Source organism: Malania oleifera, chromosome 11 (genome assembly GCF_029873635.1).
Source record: "Malania oleifera isolate guangnan ecotype guangnan chromosome 11, ASM2987363v1, whole genome shotgun sequence".
Classification (NCBI taxonomy): domain Eukaryota; kingdom Viridiplantae; phylum Streptophyta; class Magnoliopsida; order Santalales; family Ximeniaceae; genus Malania; species Malania oleifera.
In genome coordinates, this window is record NC_080427.1 from 85,034,320 (window position 1) to 85,054,147 (window position 19,828).

A 19,828-nucleotide genomic window follows, 5' to 3' on the forward strand; every position below is an offset into this window, starting at 1 on the left:
CATTATCAGTTGTAGTACAATCTTACTACTGTGGTGGATACTACTAGATTTTATTCTAATTTTTGCTTTGTAGAACCATCAAATTTAAGAATGAATTTTTTTCACTATTAGGTCCTCTTCTTTTTGTTGATTTTATTGGATTTTACTACTACTACTACTACTGATAACAATAATAAACTTGAATTTTTTTTTATAAGTTAAAGAGATAGCGTAGATATGATTAGAGCTATAATTATTAAAATTAATAATAATAACTCATAAGCACAATCAACATGAAAAATAAAAGTATGCTTGAAACATATCATTTATATTAGAGAAATATAAACTTTCCATTTAGAGAAATATACTGTCGCGACGTCCCAGACCCGGCCTAGAGAACCAATCTCTGATTAAAAATGGGTTCGGCTTGCGAACTAGGAAAAATGAATGTGTATTTTGAAAATGTGATTTTCCATAGAAAACATGTGTGAAAGAGTCACCACTAACCTTTTGAAGTGTGATTAGAACACTTGATTGCTACCCCGTTAGGGGTAGAATCGGTCTGCGTTACCAGAGTTGGGCTCGGGAGTACGGTTACGCGAGGGGAAGGTATTAGCACCCCCTACGCGTCCGTTCTTACGAACGGTACTAGATTAATAAAAAATTATCCCTGAAATAAACTTGATAAGCCTTTCAAAACTCCTCCCTTTCAAAAATCAAAAGAATAAAAATACCTTATAGGTATTTCCTCATAACCGGGGCAATCCAATACTCTGAAGAATCAACGCCCTTGGTTGCAATCATCGGGAAGGAAAATCAAAAATAGGATACAAAATACGCTCTCAAGGGTTTTGAAATCTATAGGTTTTTCTAAGTAGGAAAAATACTATTTCGGGAGGTTTTTAATTTCTTCAGGATTGAAATGATTTTCTGTGCCTAAAAAGATATTTTTGTGATTTTTCCTAAGTGTGAAAATGATTTTTGTGATTTTTGTGATTTTTCCTAAACTTTCAAAATAACACAAATAAAATCAGTTGATATCAAAATGTGAAAATATTTTTGGGATTTTTGAAAATTTTGTGATTTTTGTTAATTTTCTGGATATAATAATAGTATACAAGCAAAATGGAGAAAATCGGGGTAAACCGGTTCGAGAATGATGAATTGGTCAAACGTTAACTGGTTTGGGGGAAAATCAGTTTAAGGTCTTGGTCAAGACCATTGATTTTTCGGGGTTTTCCAATGTTCTTCCGAATACAATAGAATTTGAGGCAACAACCATAAAAGTCATAGTTTTAAAGATATGACTTTAAAACGTATTTTTGAAATTTTTGAATGTAAGGAAACAAATCTAACCTTTGCAAAACACGTTGGAAACTTTCTTGGATTTTCTTCAAAAATTTTCAAATGTAAACAAGTTTCAAAGCCTTAAAAATTTTTAAATTTTTTTGAGAATTTTTCTAAATTTTTGTCTTTTATGAATTTTTTTTTATGGATTAAAAGGAAGTTATTTAAAATAAAAACTGAAATAAAATCAAATAAACCGGTAGAAGCCGGTTCGGGAAAGGGGGCGGAGATGTAACATAGGAAGAGAAAGTCCATTAGTTTTACCTCTCGTTTTCCTCTCCTCTGGTCTTCCTTTCCTATCTGTGAATCTGCAGGGGTTATTCTACAGCGTCTTCCCAAGGATGGTTCATGAGTTCTAACTCGAGGCACTACGAAGTTCTTTCTTCAGATAGGGTGACCCAACCCGGTAGGAAACAGGATCGGTTGTCCGCTTGATCTTCTAAGAGAATGAAACGTAACCTTACTCCTTATCTACAAAGAAAAAAAAACAAAAAACAAAACTTCACAAACTCACAATATAAGACTTCAATATTCGAAATCTTCCCCTACCATCAAGAAAAACCTCTTCCTTTGTGCTTAAAATGAGAAGGCTATTTATAGACTTAGTTTGGGGTAAGCATGGGAAAGAAGACATAGGGGAGTAATTATGGGGGAAACAAAGCATGTGGTGGAAAATGATGGAGGGAATATAGCATGGGATGAGTGATAAAGAGGGGGAACAAAACATGATGTGAGTGATGATAGGGGAACAAAACATAGGGTGAAGAATGATGAAGGGAATGATAAAGAAGGGAACAAAGCATGTGGTGAGTGATGATGGGAGGAATATAGCATGGGATGAAATGATAAAGAAGGGAACAAAACATGGGGTGAGTGATGATGGGGGAACAAAGCATGGGGTGAAGAATGATGAAGGGAATAGTATGGGATAAATGATAAAGAGGAGAACAAAGCATGTGGTGAGTGATGATGAAAGGAATATAGCATGGAATGAAACAATAAGGAGGGGAACAAAGCATGTGGTGAGTGATGAAGGGGGGAACAAAGCATGCTTGCATTTGAAAAATTAGATAAATAATAATAATAATAATAATAATAATAATAATAATAATAATAATAATAATACAGGGGTCTTAGAAGTCGTACGGAGCCCAACAGAGATGTGTGGGGCCCACGCACCATGTGGGATCCACAAGCCATGTGAGGGTTATGGGAACCCGAGCCAGCATGCACCGGATATAGGAATCCGAGCTAGCGTACCAAAGGGGCAACGTGCACCAGATGTAGGAATCCGAGCTAGCGTACCAAAAGGGGTAACGTACACCGGATGTATAAATTCGAGTTAGCGTACCAAAAGGGATAACGTGCACCAGATGTAGGAATCCGAGCTAGCGTACCAAAAAAGCCAATGTGCCCCGGATGTAGGAATCCGAACTAGCATACCAAATATGTGGGACCCACAAACCATGTGAAGCCCAATGGGTATATGTGGGGCCCACAAGCCATGTGGGGTCCACGAGCCGTGTAAGGGTTATAGGAACCCAGGCTAGCATGCACCAGATATAAGGATCCAAGCTAGTGTACTAAAAGAGGTAACGTGCACCGGATGTAGGAATCCGAGCTAGCGTACCAAAGATGTTGGACCCACAAGCATCGTGGGACCTATATGTGTGGGGTCCACAAGCAACGTGGGACCTACAAAGATGTGTGGGGTCCACAAACAAAGTGGAAGGTTTGACATGAGGTCTCCTCGAAAAGACCTGGTTAAAATTGGGGTGTCTACAGCTGCCCCTCTTTATAGGTCTTGTTGCTATGGGGTAACAGTAGGAACTCTCCTATGTTATCCATACACTTATTTTAGTCAAGCCATACAACTGACCACGTGTCGTCTTCTGAGTAAGGTTATGTGCCAACCAGAAAAAGGGGAGATGGAGGGTGACTCGAATCGAAGACGTGGCATGATCTGGTCTGTCATGGGAAACATAGATTGAATGGCTCAAAAGAGATTACGTAGCATATGACCGTGTGTAGGAGGGCGTGCCACGTGTTAGTGGCCAAGTGGCTGGTCAAATGTGACAGATATAGGCATGGCACAATCCTGACCGTCCTTAAAGAACACAAAACCAATGGTGATCAGGGTGGCCACGCAGAACTCTTCGTGTGTTGGGGAAAATAAGCCATGTGTTAGTGGCCCGATTGGTGGGTGTATACGGGTGTGGATCGATGACGTGGCTCAATCCAAATTGTCGCTGGAAAAGAGGGATTCAACGGTGGAGGTGAGGCACGCTTGGATTGCTAACATGGAGAGATCCTTACCGTCCTGAGAAAATACACATCGGACGGTGAGCAGCAAGTGGTACTCAGATTGCCAACGTGGAGCAATCGAAACCGTCCCAAGAAAACACAAATCGTGCGGTTGAGGAGGGGTCGTAGACTTTTGATGCTAATGTGCTAATGTGGAGTGATCTAGACCGTTGGTGCACTATAGGGATCCATAGGGATTTGACCCGCACAAATCTCCCATCGTGGCATGATCTTATCCATCCAATGGAGGGATGATCCAATGGCTAGTGGAGATGGCTCACGGGCTTCTATGCGCATTAATTACGAGGGCCACGCACTTGCCATGTGTCACTTGGCGTGCAGACACTCATGATGGCTTCTTCTTGAACGAGGAGATCTTGACCGTTGCTGATCTGCGAGGATTAGACGATTATCCAGAGTACTAATCTGGGCCTTTGATGGGGAATAGAAACAAACGGACACAGGGGAGCCACATACTTTCTTCGATCAAACGAATAATGGAATGCCACATGGTCGAATCTTGTGACTCCAGGGCTTTAGACACTTAAACCCAATTTTTTTCATTTTGTTCATTTTTCCATGTCTCATTCTCTCGAATGCTCTCTCTCTCTCTCTTCTCTCACCCTCTCTGTTCTTCTCTTGATCTCCTCTATTCTTCTCTTTCAGTCTCTCTGTTCTTCTCTTTCAGTCTCTCCGTCCCTATCTCTCAAACAAACCCCCTTCGAAACTCGACTCTCAGACCACCTATTTTCCTTCTCATATTAGTAAAGCTCCCATCCTCCTCATTCCTTGGTTGTCAACGAGCTACCGAACACACAAGTGTGTTCGAAACTGCACAAGGTTTGCTTGAACGATGATGAACAACCGGTTGGCCGAAGGCGTTTCAAGGAGTCACCCGAGAAGATCCAGGAAGTTTAAAAAGCTAAGTACCCCTTGTTCTCCCTTTATTTGATTTTTTTTTTTTCAATTTTTCTCCTTTTTAGATCTGGTATGTGTGTGATTTGAATGGGGGTGTGAGTGATATTTGTGATGATATGAAGGGTGTTGATGTCAGGCTTTGGTTTCAGGGATTAGGGTTTCAGGTTGGTTGGTGAGGTTGAAGACGAGTCAACTCATCTTCGACTCGGTGAGTGAGTATCAGGGTTAACTCATGCGAGTCAACCTACCGAGTGTGTGAGTCAATCCAGGGTTGACTCGTGCAAGTCAACCCGGGTGAGTCGAGTGAATTCGAGGAACCCCAAGCAAGCCACATTGGCTCTATCACGTGTCTAGGTCATTTGTGGACTTTGGGACTTATGAGAATGAGCTTAAGTGAATCGGGCTTGAGCTTGATTTCGAAAAATGGGCTTGGATTGAGTTTTAAAATGGGTCGGCCCACTTCAGAAAAAAATAGGGCCCATGTCATTTTTAAAACAGGTCGGCCCACTTTCCCTTTAAAAAATAAGGCCCGGGTTTATTTAAATAGTTGGGATTTGTGCAAAACAATTGGCCTCGGGTTATTTTAAAGTGGGCCCCAAGAATAAATGTGCCCCTTTTTTTATTTCTTTTTCTTTTTTCTCGGGTTTAGATATTATGACGGCTTCATGTCTTTCAAAATCTGTCTCGGGATTTGTGAACATAATCCTCCACTAACAGTTGAGGGGATTTCATGACTCTCACAGCTTATCCTTGCTCACAATTCTTGGGGGCTTCTCGATGCACGTCAACTCTCTCTTCCCTCTGTCAGTCACACACTTTAAGACATATACAGCAGGGCAATCCTTTTTGTTCTATTTAAACACACCTCCTCTCACACTTAAACACTACAGGCAAACTCCACGTGTGACTGCAACCCATTTTTGGTCACCCTTTGTTATGGAAATTGCGCCTTAACCTTTTCAAATTTCTTAAAACCCTCAATAATTTCTCATGGCAGGGGCTTCATCTTCCAAACAGGTTCCTGATTTGAATGTGGCCTCGGAGGTGCCATCTCGTCCTAGTGTTCTTGGCTCCTTCTAACTCTTTCCTCAGTTTCAAAATGAAATGCTGAGGAATGAGACAATACTAGCCATGATGTATGATGCCAGTGTAGCTACCCAGGCACTCTGTCATAGTACCCAAGCAATGACCTCGACATCTCACTTAGCCTGTCGTTTGCAGAAACAGAACAAAATCACAACCCTCCTCGGAAATGAAGTCTACCTCTTACGACGGAAATACCAAGAGGAACAATAGAAAATGAGGGACTTAAGGCAAGAAAATAAGATGCTGAAACGGAGGTCGAGGATTTAAGAAGAATGGTGGCCGTTTACTCCAACGACCTCAGGCCTAAAATAGTCGAGTTGGAGAAAAGCCGAGAGGACATCCAACGGGAGCATAAACGGCTCAAAACCATAGTGCATGGAAAAGGTCAGACTTCTCGTTTCTCAGCCTGAAAAGGAAAGTGGAGAGGCATGAAGAGCCGTGATGTTATGTGTTTATGTTGCCATACGAGACGTGTAAATGTACACCCCCCCCCCCCCTCCTCTTTTTTTTTTCTTTTTCTTTTTTTTTTGGTTTTATGAGAGTTTTGGTTTAGTTTTTGTAATCTCCCAGAACCATAAATGTAACCATGGTATTCCTCTACCATAAGTGAGGGTGATTAATAAAATTTGGGTGGTTTTCTTTTAAATGATGACAACATATTGCTGATACACCGACCCAAGCTATAATTTCCTTTGAATGGCTTGCTGTGGATGTAGAAATTTGGGCCATGGGGGTACAACGACCCAAAACCTCTATGATGGTTGGCTATGGATGTGATAATCTGAGCCAAGGCGGGTTTAATGACCCAAGCCAAAACTTTTAGGTAGGAAATCTTGTGTTGGAAAAACAACTACTTTGAGATTTTATTTTTTTTTTTGAAGCATAGTTGTCCCACTAGGGATGATTAATCGGAAAAGAAATCCTGAGATCCTTTTTGAAGAATAAGCTCATGTGTAGGGTTCTAAGTCCTACAAAAATTGCTCCAATGGGGATGATCAATCGGACGCCAGGTCCCGAGATCTTTTGGAAGGTCAGTATTTTGGAAAGTGGTTACCCTACTGGGGGTGATCAATCGGGTGCAACACCCTGAAATTCTTCTGGAAAATTTCCTTAGGTGTAGAGCTCAAAGTTACTCCACTAGGGATGATCAATCGAGAGTTAAATTCTGAGATCTCTTGGGCCAAGAGCATTTAAGTGCGGGGTTCTAGGTCCTAAAAAGGTTGCTCCACTAGGGATGATCGGTAGGGTCACAAGATCTTTCGAAAAAGCGAGCATTCAGGTGTAGGGTCCCAAATTCCTAAAAAATGGTTGTTCCACTGGGGATGATCAATCGGGTATAAATTCCCAAGATCTTTTGGGTGACGAGTGTTTAGGCGTAAGATCCTAAGAGTTTTTTGGAAGATGATTGTTTGGCTGAGGAAAGTTAGGTAAGATACTGTTTTAAAGATGAATGCTTGGGTGTAGGATTATAGAAATAGGAAGATAATTCGGGTGTAGGAATCCGAAGACTACTCAAGTGTAAAATCTTAAGAGTTTGATGAAAATTCGGGTGTATGATCCCGAAGACTACTCAAGTGTAGAATCTTGAGGACTTCTCAGATGTAGGATTCTGAAAATCTACTGATTGCTCGAGTGTAAGTTCTCGAGAACTCCTCAAGTGTAGGTTTCTAAAAGTATGCTGACGTCTTGAGTGTGGGATCTCGAGAACTTCTTAAATGTAAGATTCTAAGAGTCGACTGCTCGAGTGTAGGATCTCGATGGCTTCTTAGATGTAGGATTTCTAAGAGTCTATTGAGTGCTCGAGTGTAGGATCTTGAGAGCTTCTCAAATGTAGGATTCCGAGAGTCGATTACTCGAGTGTAGGATCTCAAGGACTTCTTAGATGTAGGATTCTAAGAGTCTATTGAGTGCTCGAGTGTAAGATCTCGAGGACTTCTTAGATGTAGGATTCTGAAAGTCTGCTGATTGCTTGAGTGTAAGATCTCGAGGACTTCTCAGATGTAGGATTTTGAGACTCTATTGATTGTAGGATCTCGAGGACTCCTCGGATGTAGGATTCTGAGAGCCTATTGATTGCTTGAGTGTAGGATCTCGAGGACTCCTCAAATGTAGGATTCTATGAGTCAAAATGATCATTCGAGTGTAGGATCTCGAAAATCTCAAGCATTGCTCAGGTGTTAAAACAAATGAGTTAATCTTCTTCTGGGTCAACTGTTTTGGTTTCAAAGCATATCAATCTATGCCTAGGGTCAGTTGCCCCAGTTTCAAAGTATGTCGATTTGTGCTTAGGTCAACTGCCTCGGTTTCAAGAATTACTTAGTCAAGGATGCAACAAGGATATTCAAAAGCTTATAAGACAAGTATGAATGAATGATGCTTTGTTGCTATATGTATGCATGCAGCTACTTTTGATTCTAGAATACAAGGATATGTATCCATATGTATGCACATTGCTACCTATGATGCAGAATCATGTATGCATTTTCCTTTTCTGTGTAATGAAATGCATGATGATATGAAGTTTCTTTTTCCAATGCGCCTGTAATCAGCGACCCAATTTCTGAGTTTTGCCATGTGTTCGGACTCCAATATGATGTAAGCGCCTCTGAATCTGGCTCAAATGAGACTCAACCCGAGATCTACCCCGGTTACTTGTCACTGATCTTGGTATTACTTTCAAATTCTATTTTGATATGAAAAGCACAAGAGCTGATTCACAACAGCTCAACATGAAATCTTCCCTAGTTACATTTGTTTGCAACTATTCTTGGCCACTGCTTCCAACTAGGAGTTCAACACGGAGTTTGCCCCAATCATGTTCATCTATGGTTGATTCTGTTCACTTGGCATTCTTTTAATAGGGACCTTCTTGGTGATTCCTTGTAGGATACCTTCTTTGACTATCCATTCCATATTTTGGAGCTTTCGAAGAGTGAGAAAGGGAGTCTCTTTTTCAAAGGATGAAGGTTCATGCATTTAGGACATCAATTTGCTAAATCAAGAGATCAGATGCACAAAATAGGTGTTTTATCATGTTCATGCTTTTTGAAAATAAAAATTTTTATGCCAGCATTCAAAAGTCATGTGATACTAATGCCAGTCTATCAGGATGAATAACTTATTCTCTCCCTTTTTCGATTGCCCCTGTTTTATCGAGGGACACTTCTCCTCTTTTGTCTCCTTTTACTACTGACCCAAAAAAAAAATTTTTGTTTGACGGTTATTCCTAGTTTAGCCAGTCTGACCCATGTTTTGATCTCGAGATAGTCTTTAAGACTCGGGACGAAACGTAGGCTTAGGGATTTAGGCTCTCAAAAAAAAAGTGGAAACTGAAGCTCAAAAATCTCATTCCTTAAATGATATTTTTTGCCCCAGTTTGTGGCGAGATATTTTTGGAAAAATTTGACCGAACTTGTCCTTTTAAACAAGCTGCCTACGTACCTTTTCAGGATCAGAACATTACGTAGTTCAGACTCAACATTGAGTCTGAAAAATCATTTTGAAACAATGTGTGTACCAATATGGTCAGGTCTTTCCTTTGGACCATAATGTAGGCTTAAGGTATTGGTTAGAGAAGAAAAAAGGGACAATACGACTCAAAGTTTTCTTATTTGAAAGGGTAATCTTTGGTCAAAGATCACATCTTAAGCATGCCCCTTTTCATTTCCTTTCTTTTTTTGCATTTTCTTCTTCTTTTCTTTTCCTTTTATGGAGTATTTTCGAGCATCATATTCATTGGAGGCTCAATTGGGACTAATTTTTTTCAAACTGCCCCAGTGTGGGGTGAGATCTTTTTTAGTCTACCCCAATGTAAGGTGTGGTTTTTTGACGGGTTGATCAAGAATTGAACTCTTTTAGGCTCAAGAGGGCTTGCAATGGGTTTTTCTCTTTTCTTTTCTTAGTAGCCAAAAAATGGTCTGCCGTCACTTTGGATAACCCATTGTTGTCTCATATGATCTGTCAGACATTTGAAACCCCAAACCCAGTTAAGTTTTTGGAAAATGACTTTTGAAGAGAATGACTTAACATTCAAGATCAAACGGGTTAGCAAATGATAAATCCACATTTGGGTTCATTTTAGGAGGATTGGTCAGCCAAAGATGGCCATCTGTCATTTGATCAAAACGGGAGTAATGAACTGACATGAAATTGTTGGGAACAACACAGTCCTTTTGTCAAGTTCCTTCGAGAGTAAAATACTCCTTCATAACACTCGAATTCAATGGGGTAAGGACAATTATTCCACCCTCCTCCTCTTCCACCTTCGAGCTAGATTTTCAAATTCAAAATCTCTTCCTTGGCGTGAATGCTGCCAATGTTACTTTCCCTATTCCACATAAAAACATGAGCAAACAAAATTTTGCAATTGAACTTGTGATGCAAATGATATACGAAAATGCATAGCTTCATTTCATTAATGGAGATGAAATTCTCTGAGACAAAAATGTCACAGAATTACAAAGAGAAAATGGAAATAGAGAAATAAAGAAGACAAAAACACCATATGAAATGGATTGGATAGTCAGCAGTCTGTCAATTCTCCACTACTGTAAAATGGAAAACCCCTCCACTCAAGCTAGTCCTGGTTCTATGGTTGATACTCCGGCTTCGGCTACTTCTAGCATGCTAATCATTTCCTTTCCCGATTATTTATCATCAAAAGTCAAAGAACTGGCGTCCCTCAGTGATTGTACCTTGTGCTTGAATGTCCAACATTGGTCAATGGTGTGGCCCGGTGAATTGGAATGATATGCGCAGCAAGCGTCCGGATCATACCACTGTGGCAGGGGATGTCGTATAGCTATTCCGGGGATGACCGAGATGAGGCCCCTTTCAAGAAATTGGGGGAACAATTCCTAATAGGACATGGGAATTGGCTCGATCCTATTAGGACCCCTTCCCTGTATTTGAACATTTTGCTGAGCGAGCATAGGTCTGGTGCCTGCATGCGCCACTTGATTAATAGTGGGCTTGGTAGCAAAATTTCTCCTCATCCCCTATTCCGGTTGCCTTGGTAATAACGCCCTTAAATCATGTGGGATTTTTTGCCTTTCTTGTTAATCCACTTCTTGCCTGGATTAGTCTCATTGTCTTTGACCAGGCCTGCCCTGATGTCAGCTTCAATCCTACTTCCCGCGGCCACGATGTCCATGAAGTCATGGGGAGTGCTCCCCGAAGATGCCCGCTGTAGGGGTCTTTCAATGTATTTATGAACATCATGATAGCTTCCCGGTCGCCTACCGGGGGGTCACTTGGATCGACGCATCCCTCCATTTATAGGTGTAATCTCTAAAGGTCTCTGTGGGTTTCTTCTCCATCTCAAAGAGAGTCATCCTATCAGGAGCCATTTTCCAGAACATGGTGGTATTGTGTCTTAAAAGCATCTGCCAAATCTCCCCATGTGCGGACTCGGGCCCTATCCTGTTGGACATACCACCTAGCCGCTACTCCCGTAAGACTGCTCCGTAAGCAATGCATCATTAATTTCTCATTGTCAGCATAAGCGGCATTAATTGGAAAAACAGGCGCATGTGGGTCCGGGGGCATATAGTCCCATCAAACTTCTCAAAGTCTAGCATTTTAAACTTTGGAGGGAGTACAACATTGGGCACCAAGCAATAATCTGAGGGTTTGGTGATATTTGAGGTTTGGGTCCCTTCTATAGCCCTTAACCGCTCTTCAAGCTCTTTGCAACTGTATTCTATGGTAGTCTTGATTGTTCCCACAACTATTGATGAAGACATTCCTATTTCTGGAGTCGTCACTGGTGGAACAAAGAGGGGCACACCAGGAAGTGCTCTCTCCGAGGTAAATGGTGGCGGTCCTGACAACTGCCCATGAATCGGCGTGAAGCTTGGTAGATGGATAAGATCTGTTTCTTCTTCATGATTCTGTTCCTGGACTGTCTTTCCTTTGTTTAGCAGTAGGTCTAACATTCTTTTCATCTGATTGCCTACTTCCTTTTGTCCTTGCTCTATGCCCAAGACCCGATTTTCTATGTGTTCCGCCATGATTTTTGCTTTGCCTCTGGTATCGTAAGGGTGGGTAGAAGTGGGCTCAATCTTGGAGTTCCGACCTTTGATTCGGCCTGATTTTACAAGAAATCGGAACGTGATTACTGGCACATCGGAGGAGAACATGCATTCATGTATGCATGTAATACAACCTAAACAAACATTTCGCCAAGGTTTCGGGAAAAACCACACTCATTGATGATCTTGAGAATAATCTGTTTTCCCCTTGGTAGGGTATTTTGGAAATAAATTTTGACTTTCCAAAAATGAATCGAGCTTTTTCCAAAAGATTGGCCAAGTGATACAAATGCCTAAAATGGATGCGGGATGTACACAACACAATTTAAAACATATGTACAAAAGATATGGGTTATGACATGTGGAGAAAGATGTAACTCCTGTCCCAACCCCAGGGTAAGTATGTACACAGGGTTCTCTGTAGCTCTATCCTAGGCAAGGGATTATGGTCAATCAAGTGTAGTTAAGCTTTAATCCCTATTGAAAAAGGTGCCCAGATTGAAACTCTATCCTCCCTCACAGAGGTCCAGACAAAGCTTGCACTTAACAGAATGGTTCGCGGGTCCCCATAAGCCATGCACATGGGAACTGGCACTATTACACTCCTTTCTAATCCTAGCAAGGGAAATCCCAGGTAGAGTTGTGAAGGTGTGTGAGTTTAATGATTTCAACCTACACCTTCTACCCCTCGTCCATCCATTATTCAAAATTAAACACACGCTTAACAAAACAACGAAGGAAATAAAGCAACATGCTTATTCAAAATACAACTGATCTTAGCCAAAACAAAAGGAACTAATCACATGCTTATTCAAGTACCAAAGCAAGCGAGGCATTCACAATTATTCATGCATATGCAACCGAGTTATCAACTTGTACAAAAATGAAAGAGAGTAATCAGGGAGGCTTATTTAAATTTGAGATCGGGATAATTCTCAATAAATCACTGGCTCAACTCTCAAGTTGTATCCCCAGCGAAGTCACCAAGCTGTCGCGACGTCCCGGACCTGGCCTGGAGAACCAATCTCTGGTTAAAAATGGGTTCGGCTTGCGAATTGGGAAAAATGAATGTGTATTCCGAAAATGTGATTTTCTGTGGAAAACATGTGTGAAGGAGTCGCCACTAACCTTTTGAAGTGTGGTTAGAAGATTTGAATGCTACCCCATTAGGGGTAGAATCGGTCTGCGTCACCAGAGTCGGGTCCGGGAGTATGGTTACGTGAGGGGAAGGTATTAGCACCGCCTATGTGCCCGTTCTTACAAACGATACCAGATTAATCAAAAATTATTCCTAAAATAAACTTGATAAGCCTTTCAAAACTACTCCCTTTCAAAAATCAAAAGAAAGCAAATACCTCCTAGGTATTCCCTCAGAACCCGGGCAATCCAATACTCCGAAGAGTCAATGCCCTTGGTTGCAATCATCGGGAAGGAAAATCGAAAATAGGATACAAAATATGCTCCCGAGGGTTTTGAAATCTATAGGTTTTTATAAGTAGGAAAAATACTATTCCGGGAGGTTTTTTAAATTTGTTCGGGATTGAAATGATTTTCTGTGCCTAAAAAGATAATTTTGTGATTTTTCCTAACTGTGAAAATGATTTTTGTGATTTTTTTGATTTTTCTTGAACTTTCAAAATAACATAAATAAAATCAGTTGAAATCAAAATGTGAAAATATTTTTGGGATTTTTGAAAATTTTGTGATTTTTATGAATTTTCTGGATATAATAATAGCATACAAGCGAAATGGAGAAAATCGGGGTGAACCGGTCCAAGAATGGTGAACCAGTAAATGTTGACCGATTTGGGGGAAAACCAGTTTAAGGTCTTGGTCGAAACCATTGATTTTTTGGGATTTTCCAATGTTCTTTCGAATACAACAGAATTTGAGGCAACAGCCATGAAAGTCATAGTTTTAAAGATATGACTTTAAAACGTATTTTTAAAATTTTTTAATGTAAGGAAACAAATCTAACCTTTGCAAAACACGTTGGAAACTTTCTTGGATTTTCTTCAAAAATTTTCAAATGTAAACAAGTTTCAAAGCCTTAAAAATTTTTGAATTTGTTTAAGAATTTCTGAATTTTTGTATCTTTCATGAAATTTTTTTTTATGTTTTTTTATGGATTAAAAGGAAGTTATTTAAAATAAAAACCGAAATAAAATCAAATAAATCGACAGAAGCCGGTTCGAGAAAGGGGGCAGAGATGTAACATAGGAAGAGAAAGTCCATTAGTTTTACCTCTCGTCTTCCTTTCCTCTAGTCTTCCTTTCCTGTCTGTGAATCTACAGGGGTTAGTCTACAGCGTCTTCCTGAAGGTGGTTCATGAGTTCTAACTCGAGGCACTACGGAGCAATTTCTTCAGATAGGGTGACCTAACCCGGTAGGAAACAGGATCGGTTGTCCGCTTGATCTTCTAAGAGAATGAAACGTAACCTCATTGCTTATCCATAAAGAAAAAAAAAACAAAACTTCACAAACTCACAATATAAGACTTCAATATTCGAAATCTTCTCCTACCATCAAGAAAAAACTCCTCCTTTGTGCTCAGAATGAGAAAGCTATTTATAGACTTAGTTTGGGGTAAGCATGGGAAAGAAGACATAGGGGAGTAATTATAGGAGAAACAAAGCATGTGGTGAAAAATGATGGAGGGAATATAGCATGGGATGAGTGATAAAGAGGGGGAACAAAGCATGGGGTGAGTGATGATGGGGGAACAAAACATGGGGTGAAGAATGATTAAGGGAATATAGCATGGGATGAATGATAAAGAAGGGAACAAAGCATGTGGTGAGTGATGATGGGAGGAATATAGCATGGGATGAAATGATAAAGAGAGGAACAAAACATAGGGTTAGTGATGATGGGGGAACAAAGCATGGGGTGAAGAATGATGAAGGGAATATAGTATGGAATGAATGATAAAGAGGGGAACAAAGCATGTGGTGAGTGATGATGAAAGGAATATAGCATGGGATGAAATGATAAGGAGAAGAACAAAGCATGTGGTGAGTGATGATAGGGGGGAACAAAGCATGCTTGCATTTGACAAATTAGATAAATAATAATAATAATAATAATAATAATAATAATAATAATAATAATAATAATAATAATAATAATAATACGGGGGTCTTAGAAGTCGTACAAAGCCCAAAGGGGATGTGTGAGGCCCACGCACCATGTGGGGTCCACGAGCAGCGTGGAATCCACGAGCCATGTGAGGGTTATGGGAACCCAATCCAGCATGCACCGGATATAGGAATCCGAGCTAGCGTACCAAAGGGGTAACGTGCACCGGATATAGGAATCCGAACTAGCATACCAAAAGGGGTAACGTGCACTGGATATATGAATCCGAGCTAGCGGACCAAAAGAGATAATGTGCACCAGATGTAGGAATCCGAGCTCGCGTACCAAAAGAGGTAACGTGCACCAGATGTAGGAATCCGAGCTAGCGTACCAAAGATATGGGGCCCAATGGGTATATATGGGGCCCACAAGTCATGTAGGGTCCACGAGCCGTGTAAGGGTTATAGGAACTCAGGCTAGCATGCACCGGATATTAGGATCCGAGCTAGCGTACTAAAAGAGGTAATGTGCACCGGATGTAGGAATCCGAGTCAGCATACCAAAGATGTGGGGCCCACAAACCATGTAGGGCCCAATGGATATATGTGGAGCCCACAAACATTGTGGGAGCTATATGTGTGGGGTCCACAAGCAGCGTGGGACCTACAAAGTTGTGTGGGGCCCACAAACAGTAGGGAAGGTTTGACAAGAGGTCTCCTCAGAATGGCGTGGTTAAAATTGGGGTGTCTACATATACACTTTCCATTTTTTCAATTCTCTCATGTATATATATAACCTTGTAATCCTTGTAATATACGTGTATCAATTGAGAAAATTATTTTTCTCTAAATTTTAACATGGTATCAGAGCCAAGTTCAAAACCTAATTTTCTTTCTTTTCCCTAAAATTCCTTGCCGCCATCGCCCACCGTTTCTGAACGCACGCTCAGCCTCCCGCTCGACCTTGCTCTGGCAGCTCATTGTTCCGACGCTCTTTTGTTCCTCTAGCAGCATCTCCTTCTCAGAATTCTGCACCATCATTTGGTTGCTCACGACCGTTCCGTCAGCTCATCGTTAGTTGCTCACGACTATTCCATTGTTCTACAGAATTTCTCAGAGTTCTGCACCATTGTTTTTCTCTCGCAGGTGAGCACATGCTGGGTCGTTCAGTTCTTTTCAGTAGGTTCGGTTCCATATGTTGTAGTTCTGCACCATCACACCAACGGTGAGAGTTTTCCTTTCTCGCTTCAGCCATCTCACTCAATCCGACGAAACAGCAATCAGTGTAGCAGATTCTCGACTGTTTCTCTCGGCATTTTTTCTTCTCCTCCCTCTATTTTTTTTTTTAGCAGCATCTCTACTTCATTCTGATTGTTTGCTCTAGTGATTTTTCTTAGTTCGGCGTTCAGTCTTCGTTCTCGGTGTTCTCTCATACCGTCGTCGTCGGCATTCCTCTCTACTTGTGTTTGGGCAGCTCTCTCACTCAGTCTAGCGTTCTCTTAGTTCTCCGGCTTCTCTGGCCCCCTTTATTTTTTTTTATTTTTTTTTTGTTGTTTTGCAGTCCTGGCCATCTAGGTCTTCTCTGTTTTGGCGTCTTCTCCAACATTCTCGGTTCGTGTCTCAATCGTCTGGCAATTTTTTAGGACGAGGCGAGCAGCAGTCTTCTCCGGCCATATATCTAAGTATCAATCACAGGCACTCGTTGTATTTCTCTGGCGTGTGCTCGGTGCTCTCTCAGTTTCTCAGCAGTTATCTTCTTCATCGCTGGCGAAAGCAGCAACAGCGACAATCCTCTCTTTTCTCTTAGTTCTCTCATCGTCTACGGTGCTCACGTGTTCTCAACAACAGTCCTCTTCACCAGCACTCATCATCATTCACTCTATCTCTCCAGACTCTGGCTTTCTCTCATCCCTCAGTTACAAGTTCTTACAGCAAGATTACTAAATCGAAGGTTTATTTTTTGGTCGTCACAAAGATTGGCTTTGACCCGATTCGACGATTTTATTTATCTGAACTATCTGATTTTATGGAAGCATCTGGTTCTTCAATGGCTGCAAATACTATCATAGGTTCTTCAACCTCTTCTGAGATTTCTATCCTTGCTCTCACCAGCAAACAATATCATCAACTCTTGGATCTTTTATCACCCCTGAACACCAACTCTGCCAATTTTGCTAGTGACCTTGCCTCTTGTCATTTTACTTCTTTTTCTAATACTAAATGGATTGTTGATTCACGTGCCTCCGATCATATGACTTCCAATTTGTCTTCTCTTGATAATATTAAACTTCTTAACCAGTCATGCCCCATTAAGCTTCCAAATGGTGACATTGTTCCTATAACTCATACTGGCACTATGTGGTTTTCTCCTAATTTCTCTCTTTATAATGTTCTTTATGTGCCTTCATTTAAATTTAATTTATTGTCCATCAGCAAACTTACCACTAATCTTAATTGTGTTGCTATATTTTTTCCTACCTTTTGTATTTTTCAGGACCTATCAACGAGGAGGCTGATTGGAACGTGTGAAGTACGAGATGGGCTTTACCACTATAAACCTCCCTCCGCCTCAATTTTCCACTCTCAGTGTGTTCCTGACACTTCTCTTTGGCATTGACTTCTTGGTCAACCTTCCATTTCATGTATTCCGAAAACCTTAAATATTTCTTCTTCTCATTTGCCTTGTGATGTTTGTGCTAGAGCAAAGCACACTTGTTTACCTTTTTCTTTTAATACACATAAGAGCACATGTTGTTTTAATTGGATTTATTGTGATATATGGGGTGGTTATCCTACAACTTCACTTTCTAGTGCACATTATTTTTTAACAATCATGGATGATTACTCGTGTTCTACATGGATTTATCTTTTGCGCATGAAATTTGAAACTTTCACTTGCCTTAAGAATTTTTACGCCATGGTTAAAAATCAATTCAATTGCACTGTTAAGCACGGCGCATTGATAATGGTAAAGAATTTCTATTTACTCCACTTCAAACCTTTCTCCATAATCACAACATTTTTCATGAGCGCACATGTGTAGATACACCTCAACAAAATGCTATTGCTGAGAGTAAACATCGTCATCTTCTTAATGTGGCTCGGTGTTTACGTTTTCAAGTTAATCTTCCCATCTCTTTTTAGGGTGATTGCATCCTCACAGCCACTTATTTAACTAACCACACTCCTTCACCCAGTCTCAATAATAAGTCCTCTTATGAACTTCTTTTTCAGAAACCAGCATCATATACACACTTGCGACTGTTTGGGTGCTTGTGCTATGCCCAAACCACTCCCCAACATTGTGATAAATTCTCTCCCTATACTCTTCAATGTGTTTTCTTGGGTTATCATGCTCATCATAAGGCTTATCATGTATACGATCTTGAAAAAAAAAAAAATTCATCTTCCGTGATGTCACTTTTGAATAAAATGTTTTTCTTTATCATCTCATATCTCCAACCCCTACACCTTCTCCAGTCCTTCCTATTTTTGTTCCTGATATACACCTTTCCTTCTCTTTACCTACCCAACCAACCATACCTAATCCTAGCCCCTCATCTCTCCCTCCTTCTCCCTTGGCCTCTTCACCGACACCCTCACCCTCACCCCCTTCCCCACCTTCCCCTCCACCCACCTCTTCATTGCCCAAACGAGCTATCACCCATCCCTCTTACTTGGATGATTATCTATGCCCTATTTTACCAAAGTCCTCTACGGCTTCACAAGTTTCAAAATCTTCCTCAGGTACGGTTCATTGTCTCTCCTCTTTTTTTATCTTATCATTGTTTTTCTCATCAACATTTGGCTTTTCTTTCTGTTATGTCCCAACATCCCGAACCCACCTCATATTTTCAAGCTGTGTTACACCCACATTGGCATGATGCCATGGCTTCTGAAATTCAAGCTTTAGAAACCAATCATACATGGGTTCTTCAACACCTTCCACCTGGAAAAAAATCAATTAGTTGTAAGTGGGTGTTCAAAATAAAAATTCAGGCTAATGGATCCATAAAGCGACACAAAGCTCTCTTGATGGCCAAGGGCTACAATCAGGTAGAAGGTTTGGATTATCATGACACTTTTGCTCCTATTGCTAAACTCGTTACTGTTAGGTGTGTTCTTATAGTGGCTGCAGCTCGAAATTGGCATCTCCTTCAATTGGACGTCAACAACGCTTTTCTCCACGGTGACCTTGATGAGGAGATTTATATGACCCCTCCACCGGATTATTGCAAATAGGGGGAGACTCGTGTTTGTCGTCTTCAAAAATCACTTTATGGCCTTAAGCAAGCCTCTCACAATTGGTTCTCTAAATTATCTTCTATTTTACTTGCTGAGGGTTTCACCTAATCTCAAGCCGATCACTCTCTCTTCACCTACTCTTGGGGTCAGTCTTTTACTTCACCTCGAAGTTGCTCGTTCTCCCACTGGCATATTTCTTAATCAATAGAAATATGCTCTTGACATCCTTACTGATAGCAGTCATCTTGGTGTTCGTCCTGCACACTTTCCCATGGAACAAAATCTCAAGCTCAATAATACTGATGTTGACCTTATCTTCAATCCAAGCTCGTTTCGGCGACTCGTCGGATGTTTGATATATCTCACCATCACTTGTCCCGACATTGTATTTCCAGTCAACATTCTCAGTCAATTTATACACCAGCCTAGACAACCACATTATGATGCTGCTATACGTGTTCTTCGATACATTAAGGCATCTCCAGGCCAAGGTGTATTTTTTCCTACTTCCAATACTCTTCAAGTCTCAACCTATTCTGATTCAGATTGGGCTAGTTGTCCCCTTACTCGTCACTCCACCAATGGTTTTTTCATTCAGCTGGGCATTAGTCCAATTTTCTGGCGCACTAAGAAACAAACTACAGTCTCTCGCTCCTCCACCGAAACAGTCACTAGTTTTATTTCTTCAAAGAGACAACTCCAGTAACCAGATGATTATTGCCCATTTCCAAGAGAAAGGAATGTAAGAAAAACTTTTATTTATCACAAATATTTTACAAGAATACAAGATAGAAGATATTACAGGGGAATTGAAATGCCAAATAGAATTTTGGAGGATTT